The sequence below is a fragment of the Solanum lycopersicum genome, chromosome 11 (genome assembly GCF_036512215.1).
Source record: "Solanum lycopersicum chromosome 11, SLM_r2.1".
NCBI classification, from domain to species: Eukaryota; Viridiplantae; Streptophyta; class Magnoliopsida; order Solanales; family Solanaceae; genus Solanum; species Solanum lycopersicum.
In genome coordinates this window covers 7,637,707-7,658,662 of record NC_090810.1, presented here as the reverse complement: position 1 = coordinate 7,658,662, position 20,956 = coordinate 7,637,707, and the positions used below count along the sequence as shown (strand labels likewise).

Here is a 20,956-nt window from a genome sequence, read left to right as displayed (position 1 = left end):
TTAAAAGATCATGTTTCATGTATTGAAAAAATTGATCAGATGTACTTTTTTATAGAATTCTCCATTCCTTGGATTCATAAATGGATCCCAGAAGTGGGTTATACCCCTATTGATAATATCCCTTGTTTATACAGAAAGTATTTTACAAATTTTTGGGATAAATTAAATCGTAAAGATCCAGCAAATGGACAGTTATATGGACAAGAATTACTGGATAATATCACCAGTACAATAAAGATCTACCAAGACTTCCCTCAAAAGAATATTTCTGTTGGAAGTTCATTAAAAAATATTGCCAGAAGAATTTCCATTCAAGATGGAAATAAAGAAGACTTGATAAATAACTATCTGGCCGAAATAAAAGAGAACTTCTTGACAAATATAGCAGAATTTGCTAAATCAGACACTTCTATGAAAAGTGGACAAAGTGATACAGCAGATGCACAATCAGTGGATCAATATATGGAGCTATCAGAAGGACAGCTACAAAAGGTGGAAGATTTCTTGGCATCCATAAAGGATAAAGACAACACAAAAATGAAGAATCTAAAAGGAAAAGATAAGATCTAAGATAATGCAATCTTATCTTGTTAACTGTTTAAAACAGTGCGTAGGGCCCATATGAGGACCCCTTATTCTCTTTTCCTTTTCTATAAATAGCCTCATTTAGAGGCATAGAGGAACCAAGTTCGGAAATCCTCTCTCTCTAAAAACCTCTCTCTCTTCTTTGTAAAAACTCTCTAGTTTAAAATAATAAAGCTTTGGGTTGAAGAATTTCTTTAAGGTATAATTATGTCTTTCTTTTTTTATTATCATCTTCTTTAGTTGCCGCCTATATGGCCGGTTAAGTTATTTTCATATCTATGCTAACTTCATAACTTCTGTATGATGTTCTTACCTAATATCTGAATCTAACTAAGTTATATTGAAGTCTTATTATAGTTCTTAAACCTCTTATCACAAGTTTTGACTTGGTTTTGAGGTGGTGGCAAGTTATGAACATCAATGATAGCGAGCATGTGGTATTGTAAGTCCCCGATAAGATGAAGAAAGGCGCAGCCTGAAACCCTTGTTAGAACTGCTATCTATTGATATTTGAAACGAACTCCATGCTCGAGTAAAAGTTTACCATACAGCCAAAACTTAGGATAAGATTTTTAACATAACTATAATAAATTTCAAAGTATAACCTGGGTTTATACAAAGCTAGATCTGGATGGCCGTGCGGACTACCGCCAGCCTTAAAGATCCTGGAATTGTGTGTGTATATATATATATATATATATATATACACACACATACAATTCCAGGATCTTTAAGGCTGGCGGTAGTCCGCACGGCCATGATGAAACTAACTTGCATTTGAGTCTGACTCACAAGTTAATTACTAGATGCTTGTTTGATAATTACAAATGTTTTGATTAAATTTAGAAGTTAAAAAATTGTTTTGATAAGAAAATCAACAATAATAACTAAAAAAATGATTCATCAAGTTTAGTAATGGGATAATGAAGAATATTGCACTATTTATATCATATTTTGTACACCTTTTTTCTTCATTAATAATACTTCAACTGAATATTGAAATTCCATTGAAGCTAAATGTTTTAATTCTAGAGAGGAAAGAAAAAACCATTTTGGATATCTTGAAAGACGTTTGAATGTGAATGGAAGATACGTCTCAAGTCATAAAACATTACAAAACTGCCCTTTCGTTACCGCCCCTGAGGTGTCGGGAATGAAACAATGCATGACATGCTTTTAAGTAAAAGATATACTAATCGAAGTCTTTTGAAACAAACCACTTCAAGACATATTTCCTTGAGCTCTCTAATGAAATTTCAAATTAAATAATTATCATAATGTAGAAAGAAGCGATAAGCGTTTAATATTTGGTTCTTAGCCTCACTGCACAACCACCACACATTTATATAAGTAACTGTCACATCATTAAAGACACAATGCCCTCAAACATTTTTACATCCTTTCCACTATATTATGGAGGGTACTTTTGTAAACAAATATTTTTTCTAGAAAAATTATGTAATGCATAATATTTTTTGTACAACAAACCAAACATTGCCTAAAAAAGTTTTATCATAACTAATACAAGTATTACTAATAGAATCAAACGACCCTTAGTGTATGTATAAGGAGGGGAGTTTTGTTTTTGTAGAAAGCGTTTTTTTTCTCCTTTTTAAGACTAGTTATGGTAACTATTACTATTTATTTTGTTTATTAAGAAATAGTTGTTTATACACATGACTTACCGTTTGTTTTAGGTTATTAATCTCCGTCCACTTTTATTTGTCATGTTGCAATTTCCGAATGTCAATTTGAAACAAACCACTTCAAGACATATATATTTCCTTGAGCATTCCAATGAAATTTCAAGTTAAATAATTATGTAATGCATAATATTTTAGTACAACAAATCAAACATTGCATAAAAAAATCTCATCATAACTAATACAAACATTACTAATACACCATATTATACATTATTCTTATATACTCTATCAAACGACCCCTAGTGTATGTGTAAGGAGGAAAGTTATTTTTTTAGAAAGCGTGTTTTTTTTTCACTTTTTAAAGACGATTTATGGTAAATATTACTATATATTTTATTATTAAGAAACCTTTGTTTATACATATTACTTACCGTTTGTTTTAGGTTATTAATCTCAGTCCATTTTTATTGTCATGTTGCAATTTTTGAAAGTCAATTTTATTAAATTCAAAATTAAATTAGATTATATTTATTCAATATTTTAAACAAAAAATTTAGATATTTAAAAACTATACGAAAAATACTACAAATTGCAATTTTTTTACATATCAATATGATGAAAAAATACATCGTAAAACGCTAGTCAAAGTTTTTATAGTTTGACTCTAAAAAGAAAAGTATGACAATTAAAAGTGGATAAATATAATACTATGTTACCATCGTATGATTAATGTTATACATCATCCGATATATTAAAAATTTACCTTTTCTATATGGTGTAAGAACTACTTTCTTTTACATTTATTATAATTCATTTAAAACAATGAAAAATGTGTCTTTGGATTAAGGAAAATATTAACTATAATAATCATAATGAAAAAAACTTACCCGCATCGGGTGTTTACATGAAATCAATGCAATCTCCATTAGTATGTGGTTTAATGGAGTAAAATGAACTATAAATTTCATGATGACCTTTTTCTTTTACATTGTGCTACATGTACTTTAACTATGCTTCCTACTATAATTACACTATATAAAGAAAATTTTACATTTTTAAATAAAAAGTTGCATAAGGTTACATGATAATTTTTACTGTAAAATTACCAAAACATATTATACATCCAATTGATATAAATTTTTTAAGACTAAAAAATATTGACAATATTTTATTCATAAATTAAAAATTCTTGAAATATTTTCAAAACCATGAAGGAAAAAGAATTTAAATTGTTTTCTAGTTGGTGAATGGTAAATAATTTCCATTTTCCACAAGGAACAATGATATTGGTGTGTTTGGTATTAAGGAAAGTTTCCCTAAAAATGTTAATTTGAAAAATAAGCTAGTTTCTAACTTAATTTCTCACGTTTGGTTGATGAGTGAAAAAATTATGAAAAATACTTTCTAGCACATGGTTGCTATATGAAATGTTCTTTTAGAAAATATCTTTTACTTTTGGCTAAAGAGTAAAAATATTTTTTTAGGAAAATAGTTTTTAATATGAAAATCAAAACGTGACACAACAAACGATTTAGGATCCTTAATACCAGCACCTAACTCTGACTCCTAACACGAGACCCGACATTCAAATTTTCACTTAACTCTGAGACTCAAATTGGAACACGACTCCAACACCCAACTTAGGACTTGTTCTCAATTTTCGACCATAGACTCAACATTGAAACAAAGATTTGACTCTGAAATCTAAACATTGACATGACCTAAAAACTCAATACTCAATCTAGAATATGACCTCGACATCTAACCCAGGTCCCTACTTCCAAATTGAGACCCGATCTGAAATTCCAAACCAGGATTTGAACCCACCTAGGACCTGGCTTTTGAACTCGAAACCAACTTTTGAACCCAAGACCCGACTTTCAAACTTGGGATTCAATTTCCGAACCTTGATTTGACCTCGAAAGATAAATCAGGACCTGCCACCTGAACCAAGACACGACCTCAATATTCGATTCAGAATCCAAAATCTACCCAACTCCATCCTAACTCACAACCCAAGTCTTTACTTCAAATCAAGATTCGATCCTAATTTTTAAACTGAGACCCGGTCTGAAATCCAAATTCTAAACCTTGATCTGACCTTGATATTTAAATAATGACGCGACACTCGAATTGAGTACCAACACTACAAATGGACTCAACTTTCAAATGAGGGCCATATATCGTCACCTAATCCATAACCTAACTTCTAAATGAGATCTGATTCCGAAGTTGACGATCAATCTGGGACCCAAACTCAACACTTCACTTACGACTTGACCTCGACTCTCGACCCGAAACTTGACTCCGACACCCAAATCGAACCACTGTCTTCACACCCATAACTAGAATGGCTCGACATCCAAACTAGATCCAAATTCAACACTTCATATAGGATCTGACCTCAACTCTCGACCCAAAACCTGGCTCTTACACCTTAGTCAGGACCCAACTTCTAAAATTGAATTCGACCCAAACATCGACAATTTATTTGGGACCCAAACTTGTCACCTAATTTAGGAACCTTCCTCGACTCTCGAACTGAAACTTGACTTTGATAACCAACTCTAAACTCTATTCAAACACATGATTTGGGACACATTCTCGAAATCTAATTTGTGATCTGACCATTAATATTAACTTGTAATTTGACCCCGACTCAATTTAAATGATATCACATGCCTCTTTGTTTGGCTAAATGGTATACACAACCAAATAATTAACGACAAGATCCTTTACTCTATTTCTACTAAGCTGAGACTTAAAGTTCTTTATTATATTCTTATCATCCTCCTTTATAACTATCAAAATATTGTAGAAGACGTTAAGTCAAAAGTAAAGCACAACGGACCTTTATAATGACCCATTTGATCTTTTTTTTTTGAAAGTTTTATGAATTTACCATTTTCCCCTTCCAATATTAACCCAAGTTGTTTCTAATTGAGTTTTAAAAATTGGTTTCGATCTTTGAGTTGTAAGTTTTGATTTTTCTAAGATTTGAGTTTGAAAGGCTAAAGTTATTTAAAGTGGTTTTTGGTGTCTTTTGGATTTTCGTGTGTCGGAATAGAATTTTATTGATTCCATCAGTCTCGAATGTGGAATTTTGATTCGTAGAATTGTTGGTTTTAAGATTCAAAGTCTTTTAAAGGATTTGAGACCCCAAGTTAAAAATTTGTGAAAATTTAACCTTTGGGTTAACCTTGGTGAACATTCGTGGTTCAGATGCTTGAATCAAAATTTTGAGATTTCATTAAATTTGGGGGATGATTTTAGGTCTATTAGGAGAGGTCATGATTGATTTTTGTGAGATCCCGAGCTTGATTTAGGCGTTATATTAGCTTCTTGTGACTTTCATGGATATCGGGTCAAGGAGACCTCTGATTCGTGTTTTGATAGTTTCATTGAGTCTGTAACATCGTGTATAGTCTATATTTATATATGGTTTGTGTGTATGAGTTCTGAATGAATCTCAAGGTTTATTTCGAAGCGTTCAGTGATGGTTTTATTTTCTAGTGTTGCAAGCCTCACAAATGAGAAAAAGTATTCATGATCGCGATGGTCACGTTAGCGAAAACCTGATTGCAATTGTGAAGGTTGCACTTGATCTGTCCTTTGCTTTTGTGATGGAAGGTCACAATCATGACCTTCGCTTCTGTGAAGGCCGAATAATAATCGTGATGTCCAAATTCTAGTGGGGTTCACTTTTGTGAAGCCATGGCTCTCAAATTTCAGGCCTTAAGCCCCATTTTTCATTTTGAATCTGCAAAACCCTTGGAGGCGATTTTAAAGATATTTCTTGTTCTAAATCTTTTAAAATATGTTTTTGTGATCCTAAAACTTTATTTTTCTTTGATTATTTATGGATTTTAACATCAAAGTTTGTGATTTGTCTTGTTGTTGACCTATTTGATTCATTGATGAAATGGTTGATAACACGAATGTGGACTTGAATTTCTTGAATTGTTGTCTCTTTCTTGTGGTGTGAACTTTCTTATATGCATTGATTGTTGTACATCGTGGTGAGAAAGGTAATATAAAGCCTATGGGAAATACTTTCAACTTGTGATATAATATAAATCTGATGGAGAATGGTTTCGTCTAGTGATATAATATAAAGCTGATGTGAAATGATTTCTGCTAATGATATAAAGTTCATGGGAAATGGTTTCCGCTAGTGATATGTTATAAAGCTGATGGAAAATAGTTTCGATCAATGATATTATACAAAGCCGATGGGATATGGTTCTGGCTAGTGATATTGTGCCAAAAGGAATGGTTTTGACAATAGTTTGATTATTGTGATTTAATGCATTTTTATGCTTATGTTTGACCTACTTGTGAACCATGATTGATGTTTTTGTTACTTGTGATTGATCTACTTCGCATTGAGATTGACTTACTTGATACATGTTGGATGGTGATTATTGAACCCTGCGATATGTGTATTGTAGAAATGTTATTGTCCAGTGGTGGAGCTATACTAGGCTTAGGGTGTCCGATTGGACACCCTTCGTCGGAAAATTTACACCTTATATATTAGTAAAATAATATTGTAGATGGTTAAATAACATATTTTGGAAACCCTAAAATTATAGTAATATGTCATAGCCTAGTTGGTTTCTGCAAAAAAAAGGTGCATGCAACTTGTTGTGTGCACGCAAGTTCAATTCCTACTATCTACACTTTGTTTTTACATTTTAAAAATTTTCCTAATTAACACCATTTTTAATTTTTTGCTTTTCCTTACAAATTTAAACAAAATTCAAAAGTAATTAATTAATTGAATTTTATACGCAAATCTTATTTATTTGATCTTTTCTATAAAGCTACTAAAAGTGATAGAGGCTCCATATAAAATTACTTTGTATAACACTCATTTAATTCTTTTTTTTTATTTTTCATGTTTCCTTGCTAGTCATAAGTGGTTCGTGAAATCTTGAAGCATAAAAACGATCTTATTCTAAATTAAATTTTCTCTTTGTTTTTTCTTTGTCCATTCACATCCACTTAAATAAACAGGAATATTAAAACTAAATATTATGTAGTTGATTATTTCTGGTATATTTTTTATTAAAAAATTAATTATTAATGTCATGTAGTTTGATTTACAAATTTTTAGTGCACCCATTTATCAAATGTTTTTATTTACCTATTCGGTTCTTGGACACCCTTAATGAATTTTCTGACTACGAACTGTTATTGTCTTGTTCGTACTCACTCTTTGCTTCTTCACTTGTGTAGTTTCTGAGCCCGGTATCGTGTGATTATGCTTCTATTTCAAAGGCTTGTTGAAGAACTATTCATAAGTAGCTGTTTTTCATCCCAGTGGGCCCTATTTGAGAGGCTAAAACCTGAGATTTGTACTTATTTCTTTCTTCCACACTTTATGTATTAGTGGTTTGCACACGTGAAAACTTTATTTTGGGGTGTGAATAGAATGAATAAGTTTTTCATTTTTATTTTGATCTTTGTTTATCTTTCATTTTTCTTTCTTTTCGTTGGGTTGAGGCTTATTTATCTTAGTGGAAATAGAAAAGTGTCATCATATCTAATCTTGGATTGTGACAATCACTTCCTGAATTGGTTTACTCAGCATACTAATGAATGATGATGGATGCATTTTTGGTCCATGGAAGTTATATTTCACCAACATAGTTTTCACCATTTTCCCAAAAGGAAGAAAATGGTGTCAGTCTTTTTAAAATTATCTTAACTTTGAACCGTATATCACTCACTCCAACTGACACATTTTGACATTATTATGCATTCTTCTAAAAAAAGATCAACAAAATATTTACAAGTTTGCTAATTTCATTATTATTAAATTTTAATAGAGACCTGAAAAAGGCCGAAAAGATTACATATATATTCTCGAAAAAATGTTTTCCTTGGAGGGAAATGCAATACACGTCTCATTCCCTTTAATTTTTCCTCGTAACAAACTGTCATGTAACATGTTGTACCATTGAATATTAATTATTTACAGTGATAAGAGACCTTGGAGAGGAGTTCTTCTACTTGGTTATCCTGACATAGGAAAAACAATATTGGCCAAATATATTGCTAAAGAGTGTGGGACAATATTTATAAATATTTCTTGTAGTTCGTTCTATGGAAAATTGCAGGATAGAGTAAACGATTGACACGGTGCTTATTTGAGTTTGCCCGTACTAATGCTCCAACAACAATTTTCATTGATGAGATTGAATATCTTGACAATTCTATTATTTACTTACCCTCTGGCACTACTAAGAGAATCAGTCTCATCGATGAAAATTGAAGTTCGAGCATGAGTATGGGTAAGCTCGATTATGCTTTGTGTTAATTTTTCACTCTCCCCGTACCCACACTTTGTAGCAAAAATTTTTGCCAAAATGTTTTCCCTGTGTCAAGAGGATCAAACATAAGAACTCCTCTCCAAGTTATATGCACTGGTTGACGGTATAAATATTGTCCAAATAATCAAATTATTTAAAAGATGATTACACATAAATTAAATGATTAGTAAACTAAACTAAAGGGCGAGTAATCCTATAAAAATAAATAAGAACTGAACACATAACTAATATTTAATATTTGGAAAAGTGAAAATGACACTATTATTCTTGAAATCTCAAATTGAGAGAGAGAAAAATAGCATTGGAGGCATAATTACATAATTGAAGAAAGAAAATTCATGGGTAGAGAATTAACACAAATCATTCTTCAAAGGATTGAATTATCATGGAAAAGGTAATTGACTAAGATTACAAAGAATTTCTTGCCTAGTAAAACATCAATACAAGTTGCTAGTCATACCCAAAAAATCTTCATGAGAATATTGGATTCTAATTCTAATTAAGATGAGCAAAAAGAGAGCAAAAAATCAAGATGAAAAGCCAAAACACTTGATTTATTGTATTTTTTTCTCTCATTTGAATTGAAATAAATATCCCTTTTTCATTCAAACTACAATATTTTTATAAATAGGCAAAACCTGTAGAGAGTACACAATTTTTATGCTATAGAGCATATTTAACTTACAGAAAAGAAAACTACAATCGACTAGTAAATAATACTATAGCTTCTTTATAATAACTAACACTACTAGTTCGAATTACAATATTGTATATAGAGAAATACAAATAAAGAAGATGTATCTGCCAACACTTTATTGTGCCTTCCAACATCGTCCTAGTCCTTGATCATTTTTCTTCTTCTTAACATTCTCAATTCCTTCAGAAGTATAGTATCAGGATCAGCCCCGTCTTCCTGGACTTTGAGATCCCTATCACGCTGATCATCTGGCTCCTTTGTTGACAATGTTGAAGTTGTACCATCACCTTTTTTGGTCCCGTCGTCCTTGTGCTTAGCAAGCCTCCCACGACCCTGTTTTTTTGGTTGCTCCAAATCCTCCTCTTTTTCCTTTTGTTGCTCCTTCTTTTGTGTATTTGACGAACTCCCCCTTCTCTTGCTCTTTCCTTTACTCTTTGAATTCAAGTGTTTGCTTTCACCAGGAAGCAAAAATCGTCCTCCATCAATCATAACAGTTTCCCCCCTTTCAAACATCTTCTGCAGATGATGTTTCAGCATTATCTTATGAGCCCTTGGCAAACTATCATTATTTTTTATGATAAACTCAGATATCGAGTCTTCATCAGAGCCCTCTTCTTAATCCAATTCCTGCAATGCTTGTTCAATCATACAAGCGTAAGGAGGATGATCAGGGGTAGTCTTAAGACCAGACATAATAATATCAAGGTGTTGTCGAAGAATTGAATTCTGGGACTCTGACAATGATGCATTTGGTTTACTGTTGGACATTTTAACAATTCCTTCTCTCAATTTGTCCATAGCTTTCTCAAGATTCATCTTCTTCTACAAATTTTTTTTGGAGTGTTGACAAATTATTGGAATGAGTATCCAATAATCTCACGAAGTTATTCTAAGTATAACTAATAATTTGGAGATGAACAAACAAGACTAGCCACTTACTGTAATATGTATTGGGGCTATAAGTTATAGGCCTATATATAAGAATCATGTGATGAAATTGGGCAAGAAATGGGTTGTAAATATAGGAAGATATAATTATAATTCTGCTTTTGACTCATGGTAAAATGAAAATAAAGTAAATCTGGAAGGATATTAATTATTATTTTGATTTTGACTCATTGTTAAATAAAAATAAAGTAAATATAAAAAGAAATTAATTACCTTTTGATTTTTGACTTATAGTCATTTGAAAATAAAGTAAATATAGAAAAATATTAATTATTATTCGATTTTTGACTCATGGTTAAAGGAAAATAAAGTAAATATAGAAAGATATTAACTATTATTTTATTTTAAATCACGGTCAAATGAAAAATAAAATAAATTTAAAAAGGTATTAATTACTTTTTATTTTTGACTCGTATTCAAATAAAAATAAAGTTAATATAAATATATATTAATTGTTATTCGGTTTTTGACTCCTACAAATGAAAATAAAGTAAATATGGAAAAATATTAATTATTATTTGATTTTTGATCATGGTCAAATGAAAATTAAAGTAAATTTAAGAATGTATTATTATTTTTTTGAATTTTGATTCATTCAAATGAAAATAAAGTAAATATAGAAAGATATTAACTATTATTTGATTTTTGACTCCTAGTTAAATGAACATAAAGTAGATATGGAAAAATATTAATCATTATTTGTCATGATTCAACTAACCGGGTGGTGCGGGCACCTACATACTAACACCATAATAGGAGAACCCTCAATTTCCAACCATTTAAAACATGCGAAAGATTTCGGAAAAGTAAAAATAGAGAGAAGTCAACTAGATTTATAAGTAAGAGTTTGTAAAAACTATTCTTGTTAAGAATTTAAAGTAATTAACATCCCCAGGGATATAGTCTAAAAAGGTACAAGAGAAACTGAGAGTTCAAGTTATAACAAAAGTAAAACGCACAAGTCCCACCACAAGGAAGAAAATATGGAAGCAATTGAAGATTATATTCATCTTCACCTATGAGACATCAATGATCCTACATACAAACTATGTCAAAACACTAAAACAAAAACAACTTTTAGTGGCATTAAATATTGACACTAATAAAAAGTGTTAAAGTCTTTACCACCATTAGTTAAGTGTCATTAGAACCAATGTCGCTAAAGGCTTTAGGGACATACACAAAGAGTAACAATTGCTACTAAAAATACATATTTAGCGGCAATTAAAAATTAAATGCCACTAATGGTCATTTTTGTTGTAGGGAAAGACATAGCAAGAGTAGTATCAGTACAAAACACACGTACTGGTAGGTATCATCGATCAACCCGATACCCACCGCATAATATAAGAAATCAGCCAGTGAAAAACATGTGATGAGACTATTCGCTTCTCCACCTTTATATTTATCCTACCCTTACATATTCTTGATAATTGACATTACCAACCTGGCAACCCACTTACGGAATAATGGTACACTTCTTTCCCGTCTCCACTCACTTATAGACATGTACTACGCCTATCAAGGATTACTATCCCCTTCATAAAACCATCCCCTAACCTCGAGAATAATACCCAGAATTTCATTCTCAATAACAAAGCTATCACCGATAAATTTAGGAAACATGCGCAATTCGACATTATCAAATATACAAACCTTTATACATATAATACAAGACAATGGCCCTCTCGTAGAACCCACACTCAAACTTTTATCCTACCAAAATGTGATATACGGTCCAATATTTATGACGGGACGTGGAAATTGATCCCATGTTTACGCCGGAACATGGAAAACGATCCAAGTTACTGTGTCGAAATGCAACACCCGGTCCATTCAACAAGCTACAGTCACAATCACAACTATATTTTCAAAAATCATACAATCAAGTAATGATTAATGACACATTCATCTATTCTCATTTACAATTAGTATGATCAATAATACAACATCCATATATTTACATGTATTATAATGAAGCAAGAACAAACATATATCACTTAACATGAAATCATAACCATCACCACACCCTAGTTCATTTGTTAGGACTTCCCCATATGCTATACTTCTAAGGTATTACCTAGGCTACCATTAAAACTTTCTCTTTTAGGTGCACTAAGGTCTACACATGAATTCTACCTTCAAGATGAATATATTATGCAGTAAGTAATAGATTTATAACTACTCAATTAATAAACCTAGCCTACCTGGGGGCCAAGCAACTACACAGAGTTTTTGGCTTCGATTCTTTTTTTTTTTCGAGATTAATGATGGGGATCTTGACTGAAGATTCTCAATCCATCAATCTCCTTACGCTATAAATCTCCTTCTCCTTCTTCCACAAGCTTAGAGCAGCTTTTGGGGGGTTTCTAGGGTGGTTTAAATTAGGTGTTTCACGTTAATTATATTTTGTCTCACCTATCCCTCTATGGCGCCAACTTACCTCGTCAAGGTGCCGCCACCCTAACGGCATCTAGCCTACCCTGGCGGGACAATGGCCCAGTAATTTCCCCAAAGTTTTTACTTTTCCAAAATAATGACGGTTTACATTATTTGATTTTGACTTTTGGTCAAATGAACTGGAATTTATTAACTTGTGCATTCTTGTCCACTCATATATTTATTTATTGCATGTTTATTTAATTAAATGCATTTGAAGACCTATTCAATAAACTGTGTAAAGGATATTCATACTATTATGTATTTATAATACTCCCTTTTCAATGTTCATTTATTGATAATGTGTCGTACTGAAAATCTTACTAGAAAAATATTGATAAGAAAAAATATTACTAAAGAAAAAAACCAATATATATAGTAGTAAGAATTTGCTCGTTGCCTCATTAAAAATCTTATTAGAAAATCGAGTGGGATAAAATCTTAATTAAAGAATTAGTACAATGTGTAATTTACTTCCTCCAATAAAGATCCCGATTTAGATGGTTAATCTGTTGGATTTTGAAAAGGTGGGAATGGAAAATGAAGAGTTGCACTTTTATGAAGAGTTGTGATTTTTATGATATGTTGCGACTTTTATGAAAAGTTGCGACTTTTATGAAAAGTTATGACTTTTATGGAAAGTTGTGACTTTTATGAAAGATGACGACCTTTCTGAAAGATTGTGACTTTTCCAAAGGTTTGTGAACTTTCCGGTAAGGCACAATAAGAAACTTTTCGCACTATCCTTTATTTTCTATAAATTGAGGGATTTCCTCTCATTTTAAAAATAATTAATGGACTTCTTCTTGAACTACTAAATCTAGTATTCTAAGTGTACTTTACTGCCGTTGAGTGGTTCGCTGACACCAGAGTTTTTGGTATCTATACTCTGGTGATTGAGATCATTTTACCCTAGAAGGTCATATTCCAAATCAAACCTCGGATACTAGAGGGGAATAATTTCCTTAAAGGGACACTGTGAATTTAGTGGACTTGATCTTTTTTCTATTAAAAATTTTCCAGATTCTGGTACGTGTTTTACAAAATTTAGATTTGTGAATTAATTTCAGTTCTTCTCTTCTTTTGTTCTTCACTGGTTAATTAAACTAGGTAACTTCGTGTTTCTGCAAAATTTGTTGAAATCAGTAAGATTCTTTATGCATATATTAACAACAATTCTTCTTTAAGAAAAATATATCGTATATTTTTTATACAATCTTTTTCTTATTCTATTTTTGCTACTAGTTTTAATTTTCTAGTTGTGAAAATGTTCTTAAACTTTGTTTTCTTACAAAGATTTTCAAAGTTTTGTTCTAAGTATGTTTGGAATACAAGATGAACAACAATCTTAAGGGAATTATTATACTTTTAGTATTTTTTTGTATTCTACTGATTGAGAGAATCTGATCATGGAAGTAGAAGATAAATGCATTGCTTCTCCATAATTCATTGCTTTGTTTTAGCAAAGTCGAAGTGAGAATGTAACAAAAAATTTTATGGTATTCCGTTTAAAGATTACCAGGTAACCTTCTTATTAAATTATCTAAGGAGGAAAATAGTTTCTAAGAGTAATCATCTTTGATTTTTTATTTTTTTTACTATGTGTATCTTTGGAAAAAGATTTGCAAACCATATGTTGTGGAATTAATTTTACTTCACAGATATTGTTGCTTTTAAAATTCTTTAGTTTGCAAAAAAGAGAGATGCATATTTTAGTTTGATAAAATAGTATGTCAAATTGTTATAGTTGGAAGACTATTTGATAAGAAAAAATATTTCTATGTGATAAAGAATATGTGTTATTGTGTTTGGAGAAAAAAAAAGACTTTTGTAGTTTTGTACTCCATGAGAAATGTTAGTGTGTCTGATTTGTGTAGACTAAAAACTTTTGTGATTTTATACTCTGGATACATTTGATTCTGGAATTGGTTTGAAGAATATGAAAACTTTACATAATAAGTCAGCGTTGTACTTTTTATTTTCTATAAACTTCAATGTAACATAGAAATAAATTGTACAATTTTGTTTTGTCCCTATTGAGAATATTTAAAATACTAAGTGGTATGTCTATTTATGATAGAGGAAAAATATCAATGACTTAGAATTTGTGATTATGTGTCTCTATGGAATGAACTTTGACATGTGTAAACATTGTCAAAGAGAATTGCAACACTATAATTCTTTCGTAAAATAATGTTTCCAACATTAAAATATGTGGAAAAACTGTTTTTCAGATCACATTTGAAATGTGGGGGTTATTTGCTTATGATTAGACTTGGTGTCTAATTAAACTTTGGAGCAAAAATTATGAAATTCAATGATACTTTTGTATTATGTTATACCCACAAAATTATTGAAATATATTTGGTATTGTGATTGTTGAGTTTCTCTATTACTAGTATATAGTGTGACTAGTATCAAACATCCAAATTATATATATACTTGTTCAAAATAATTGTGTTCTTTTATGGGGAAAAAATTCCCACTTAAAATGTTGTGATTTTTCATGAAAAGATATGTCTATTACAATAAAAGTATTTGCATAGACATGAATATTGGTGAATAGTCATTTGTTATGTTTTAGTAAAAATAACATTTGGACTATATTGCCTTTATTGAACCCGATGAAACTTTGTTCATGGGTAGTTCTATAACAATCATATTGAAAGTTATGGAAATGTCCTTCTGAAAAGGACATTTGACAATCTAAACAATGTTTGTATCACACAAAATTCTAAGAAATAGGAACAAAATATTAGTGATGAAAAAGCTACCTCGCGAAGAGCTTTTCAAACTCAATGTTTTTATTTGTTCTTACTTGCTTGAGTCAATGTTTGTGACATGAACACTTGGGGCATGTCAATTTCAAAACCTTGTAAGGAAAACTGATCAACTTTGAAGTTTTGCCTAACTTTGAGTGCAATAAATAAAAATGTCAAGTTTTTGTGGAATCTAAGTATGTTTAGCATTTTTATAAATCTGTTGAAAGAAATTCTAATCACTTAGAATTGATTTACACTGACATTTGTGATATGAAGTTAACACCATCTCATGGTGTAAAAAAGTATTTGTTACTTTTATTGAGAATTGCATTAGAAATGACTATGTCTATTTGCTAAATGGTAAGGATGAAGCAATAGAAATGTCTAGATAATATAATATCGAAGTTGAAAATCACTGTGAAAAAATATATAAGAAGTGATAAGAATGGAGAGTATAAATCTCATTGTGCAGAAATATGTTTGGAAAGTGAAATATCAAACTACTGCCATATTCACCTCAATCTAATGAAAACCCTAACGTTGAAAGAAATGATGAATGCATTATTTATAAGGTCAGGTTTACACAAAACTTGTGTGGAGGAACTATCCTTACTGCAAAAGGGATCAACAAAAAGTTTTGTCCTTTTAGAAAGAAAGCGATTTTGTTTGATCAGAATACAATCTTTTTCATATGAGAAATTGAAAGAAAGGAAATCCAACTTGAAATATTTCAAAGTGTGGGGGTATCTAGTCAAAGTCCAAGATCCTATTCCTAAAAGAATTAAAATAGGACCTATGACTGTGGACTGTAAAATTAGACTTGAGTAGTCTAGAGAAGGGTCTAAAAGGCCTAGGAAATGAAAAGGATAATGTACTTAATGAAGAGATTCAGAGACTTAGTAAAATATTAAAGGACATTTAATTCCTTCGAATATGATTTTGTAACATTTTCTGTGTCTTCTGTAGACTCATCCTTTGGAAAGATGCTGTCAATAAACAATATCGAAAGTTAATTGATCTTCTTCAAGAAAATAAACCTTTGGGTTCAAAATGAATCTTTAGAAGGAAAAATAACAGTTGATGGAACTGTTGAAAAATATAAGCAAGCCTTTGTGTCAAAGACTTTAGAAAAAAAATAAGATTTTGATCTTGTCGATATATATACTCGTTAGTAATTAGAATTACATCCATTCGGATGCAAAAATTATTACTGTGGTATATGACCTCCAAATTCATCAAATGAATGTGAAAAGAACTTTCTTAAATGTAGAATTGGAAGAAATTTACATGGAACAAATCGAGGTTTTTTTGGTACCTGGTAAATAAGAAAGTATGCGAACTTGTTAAGTCACATTATGGAAGCACCAAAACAATGACATAATTCAATCAAACCATGTCGAAAAATGGATTGAAGAATGATGGAAGTGATAAATGTGTTAACATTAAAATCATAAGGTCATTGTTTGTTTGTATATTGGTGATATGTTGATCATCAATAGAGACACTAATGACATAAATGCTACTAAACGTATGCTATAAAACAAGTGGAATGAAAATTATTGGAGTTGTTAACGCGATCTTAGATATAAGAATTCGTAGAACTCCATAATGTTTAGCATTTTCACGGTCTCATTGCATTGAAAAGGTACTTAACTAGTTCAAATATTTGAATGTCAATATTGTCAAGTGTCCAATAAATGTGAGCTTTGCATTTCAAAAGAGTGAAAACAAAAGTGACTCACAATTGGATTGTGCTAGATTTTCGGAAGTATGATGTATATCATATAGTGTGTGCGATCAGATATAGCATTTGCTATTTTAAACTGAGTTCGTTCACAAGTGATCCCAAATAAATTTATTAGATGAAAATAAATAGAGTTTTGGAGTATTTAAAATAATACTTAAAACTATGTCTTGCATTATATCAATATCAAACAATTTTGAAAGATATAGTGATGAAAATTGAATCATCGGAAGAATGAAGTAAAATTCACGAGTGGATATGTATTTACTATTAGTAGAGGAGCAGTCTCTTAGAAATATTTCAAAAGAGACATGTATCGCTAGCTCTACAATGATCTTCTAGCTAGGTGCTCTAGATAAGGTCGGTGAATAAGTTAAAAGACTCCGAAATTTCTTGATAGATATTCTATTTGGCCCAAACCATTGACATTAGTATGCATACACTTTCACAGTCAAGATGCAATAGGTAGGGCATGGAGCATGACGTATAACGGAAAGTCTAGTCATATACGACATAGACATGATACCGTTAGAAAACTACTCTCTAGTGAAATTATCATAATTGACTATGTAAAGTGAAAAGATAATGTGTTGGATCCACTTACAAAAAGGTCTAACTAGAGAGGAAGTTAAAAGACCATCTAAGGGAATAAATTTACGGCTTAGGACAAGTGATCATGTCGGTAACTCTATCTAGCAGACTGGAAATCCCAAGAGCTATATTCAAGTAGAAAAACAAAGTTGTGAATGACGGTTTGGCATTGTCAACAAACTCAATCCATTCTCATGATGAAGACAATGCTCAGGGAGAAGGATACAACATTAAGACTTGTTAATGAGTTAATAAAGCTTAATGGTTTTAATGATTTGCTATGTTTGGCAGAGTTGACCAAATAGTGTATCTACGAGATAACACGATTAGGAATCACCTATGTGAGTGTGAAGTGTAAGCCGCTTCAAAGAAGATGATTGTCAAAAACCCATCTATCTATACACTCATGAAACCAGGAGGTGTTCATGGCTAAAACGAACACAACCGTAAGAACCATAAATGGTAAAGGGTTAATTGTGTGCCATGTGGTTGTCTAGGTATACACCAAAGTTCGACGGTTCAAAGATATCGTATCTACCGATTGACCGAGTATATTCGACATATTTTCACTATGGAAAGTCCAAGGGAAAACCTACTTATCCAGATGCAATTAACTCTTGCTTGTAAAGAACACATACTTGTCCGTTTCTTTATCTTCGAGTCATTCCCCATTCATGGGGGGGATTGTTGGATTTTGAAAAGGTGTGAATGGAAAATGAAGAGTTGCGACTTTTATGAAGAGTTGTGACTTTTATAAAATGTTGCGACTTTTATGAAAAGTTGTGAATTTTATGAAAAGTTGCGAATTTTGTGAAAAGTTGTAACTTTTATGGAAAGTTGTGACTTTTATGAAAGGTGACGACCTTTCTGAAAGATTGTGGCTTTTCCAAAGGTTTGTGACCTTTCCGGTAAGGCACAATAAGAACCTTTTCGCACTATCCTTTATTTTCTATAAATTGAGGGATTTCCTCTCATTTTAAATATAATTAATGGACCTTTTCTTCAACTACTAAATCTAGTATTCTAATTGTACTTTACTGTCATTGAGTGGTTCGCTGACACCGGAGCTTTTGGTATCTATACTCTGGTGATTGAGATCATTTTACCCTGGAAGGTCATATTCCAAATCAAACCTCGGATACTAGAGGAGAATAATTTCCTTAAGGAGACACTGTGAATTCAGTGGACTTGATCTTTTTCCTATTAAAAATTTTCCAGATTCTGGTATGTGTTTTACAAACTTTAGATTTGTGAATTAATTTCAGTTCTTCTCTTCTTTTTTTCTTCACTGGTTCATTAAACTTGGTAACTTCGTGTTTCTGCACAGTTTGTTGGAATCAGTAAGATTCTTTAGATACATATTAACAAAAATTCTTCTTTAAGAAAAATATACCATATATTTTTTATAAAATCTTTTTCTGATTCTATTTTCGCTACTAGTTTTAATTTTCTAGGTGTGAAAATGTTCTTAAACTTTGTTTTCTTACAAAGATTTTCAAAGTTTCGTTCTAAGTATGTTTGGAATACAAGATGAACAACATAATCTTCACATTCCGATCTTTTATATCATTTTTTCAAGAGTTGAACTTAGTAAGAATTCAATGAATAAATTCATTAGATTATCACCGAAAAGAATTTGTTGTATATTAATAGTACCGTTCTTCTAAAGATCATGTGTGACGAATAATTTTGGTGAAATGTGTTGTTTTATCTTTTTTTATGATGCATCATTTTAATTGGTTATGCATTTATCATTATCATGGACCATAAGTAAATTTAAGAAGAATATTGCAGTACAACTCCAACTATTTATATCATATTTTGTACACCTTTTTCTTCATTAATGCTAATCTCATGATTCTGCAACAGTATACTATATTTCACCTGCATTTTGAAATTCCGTTGAAATTGAACGTCAATGCAAGAAACATCTGGGTAACTTGAAAGGCGTTTGAACGTGAATGCAAGATACTTGAAAGTACAAAAATACCATTTGGGTATTTTTGAAGGCGTTTAAACGTGAATGCAAGATACATTTGAAGTCATATAACATTACTAAATTGCCTTTTCTTTACATCCCCTGAGGTTCCATGAATTAATGACACAGTGCATGATATGCTTTAAGTAAAAACTATAATAGTCACAAGTGTTTTGAAACAAACCACTTAAAAAAATATTTACCAGTGCATCTTGTATCAACAGATCAATTAATGCAGCCAAAGACACTAAAGGATACAACATATGTAATAAATAGCCACAACTTCAATGTAACATCTTGCAATTCGAAATAGCTAGGAAGAAGCTAAGAACTGAAAATAGTCATTTTTGGAAATAATTAAAAATCTGAAAAATTACTTAAGTTAAAAAAATGATTTTTGGTCAACTTCAAACGACCATCACTTCTAGTTCAGGATGAGTTAGGAGAAATTCCATATATGGTTGGACAACTTTTAGAATCATCTTTCCAACGCGTCCAAGTCTGCGCGATTCCGAGTTTGTATGAGTAAGTTATGCCGTTTGGAAGTGGGGTTGTTGGATTGAGGAAAGTCTAAATCCGGATTTTTGAAGGCTAATTTAGTTTTTTCCTAACCTATTTATCCTAATTCGTTTTTAGGAGTTTAATTGGGGTAAATTCATATTTTAGCGAGTTTTAGAAAGATGAATTTCACGCTAGGGGTTGGAGAAAGGAAAAGAACGTTCAAGATTCATCAAGATTAATTTGTGGATTTCGTCGGGGGTGATCCCTACAAGGTATGTGAGATCCAATAGCTTTGGATTAGTTCTTCCACGGTCCAATCATGATATTTCAGCGAATTTAAGTTCTTGAAAGCTTAGAAATTGAGTTCTTGATGGGTTTGTTGAAGTTCTATTAAATTCTCGATTCAATAAAATTGTTGAGGATTTGTTTGATCTGAATCCACGATTTTAGGTTTGAATATAAGTAGACTGGTGTACTTTGAACATATAATCAATTTTAAGGGTTTGGGGAAAGAACTCATGGAGTCTAGAGGGTTTAGAGCTGAAAAACGAAGAAGAAATTTCGCCGGTCAAAATTTTGGCAGTGTCTCCGCGTCGCGAAGCTAGTCCTAGTTTAGGGAAAAATCGTTTCGCCTCGCTGAGTGGTCACGAAACATTCTGCCTCAAAAGTTATTTTCAAAAAAAAATTAATGTTTCTCTGTGTCGCGTACCCACCCTCAAAGAGTGAG

The 20,956-nt window shown here is 31.4% G+C and overlaps 1 long non-coding RNA gene across 1 annotated transcript; it reads left to right on the top strand.

Moving 5' to 3' along the window:
• The first annotated feature begins 685 nt into the window (after positions 1-685).
• LOC109118831 (uncharacterized) lies at positions 686-7,693 on the top strand. Its single transcript, XR_002026091.3, has 2 exons — positions 686-784; positions 7,473-7,693. It is a non-coding gene; the product is annotated as an uncharacterized lncRNA (long non-coding RNA).
• Positions 7,694-20,956: the final 13,263 nt, after the last annotated feature.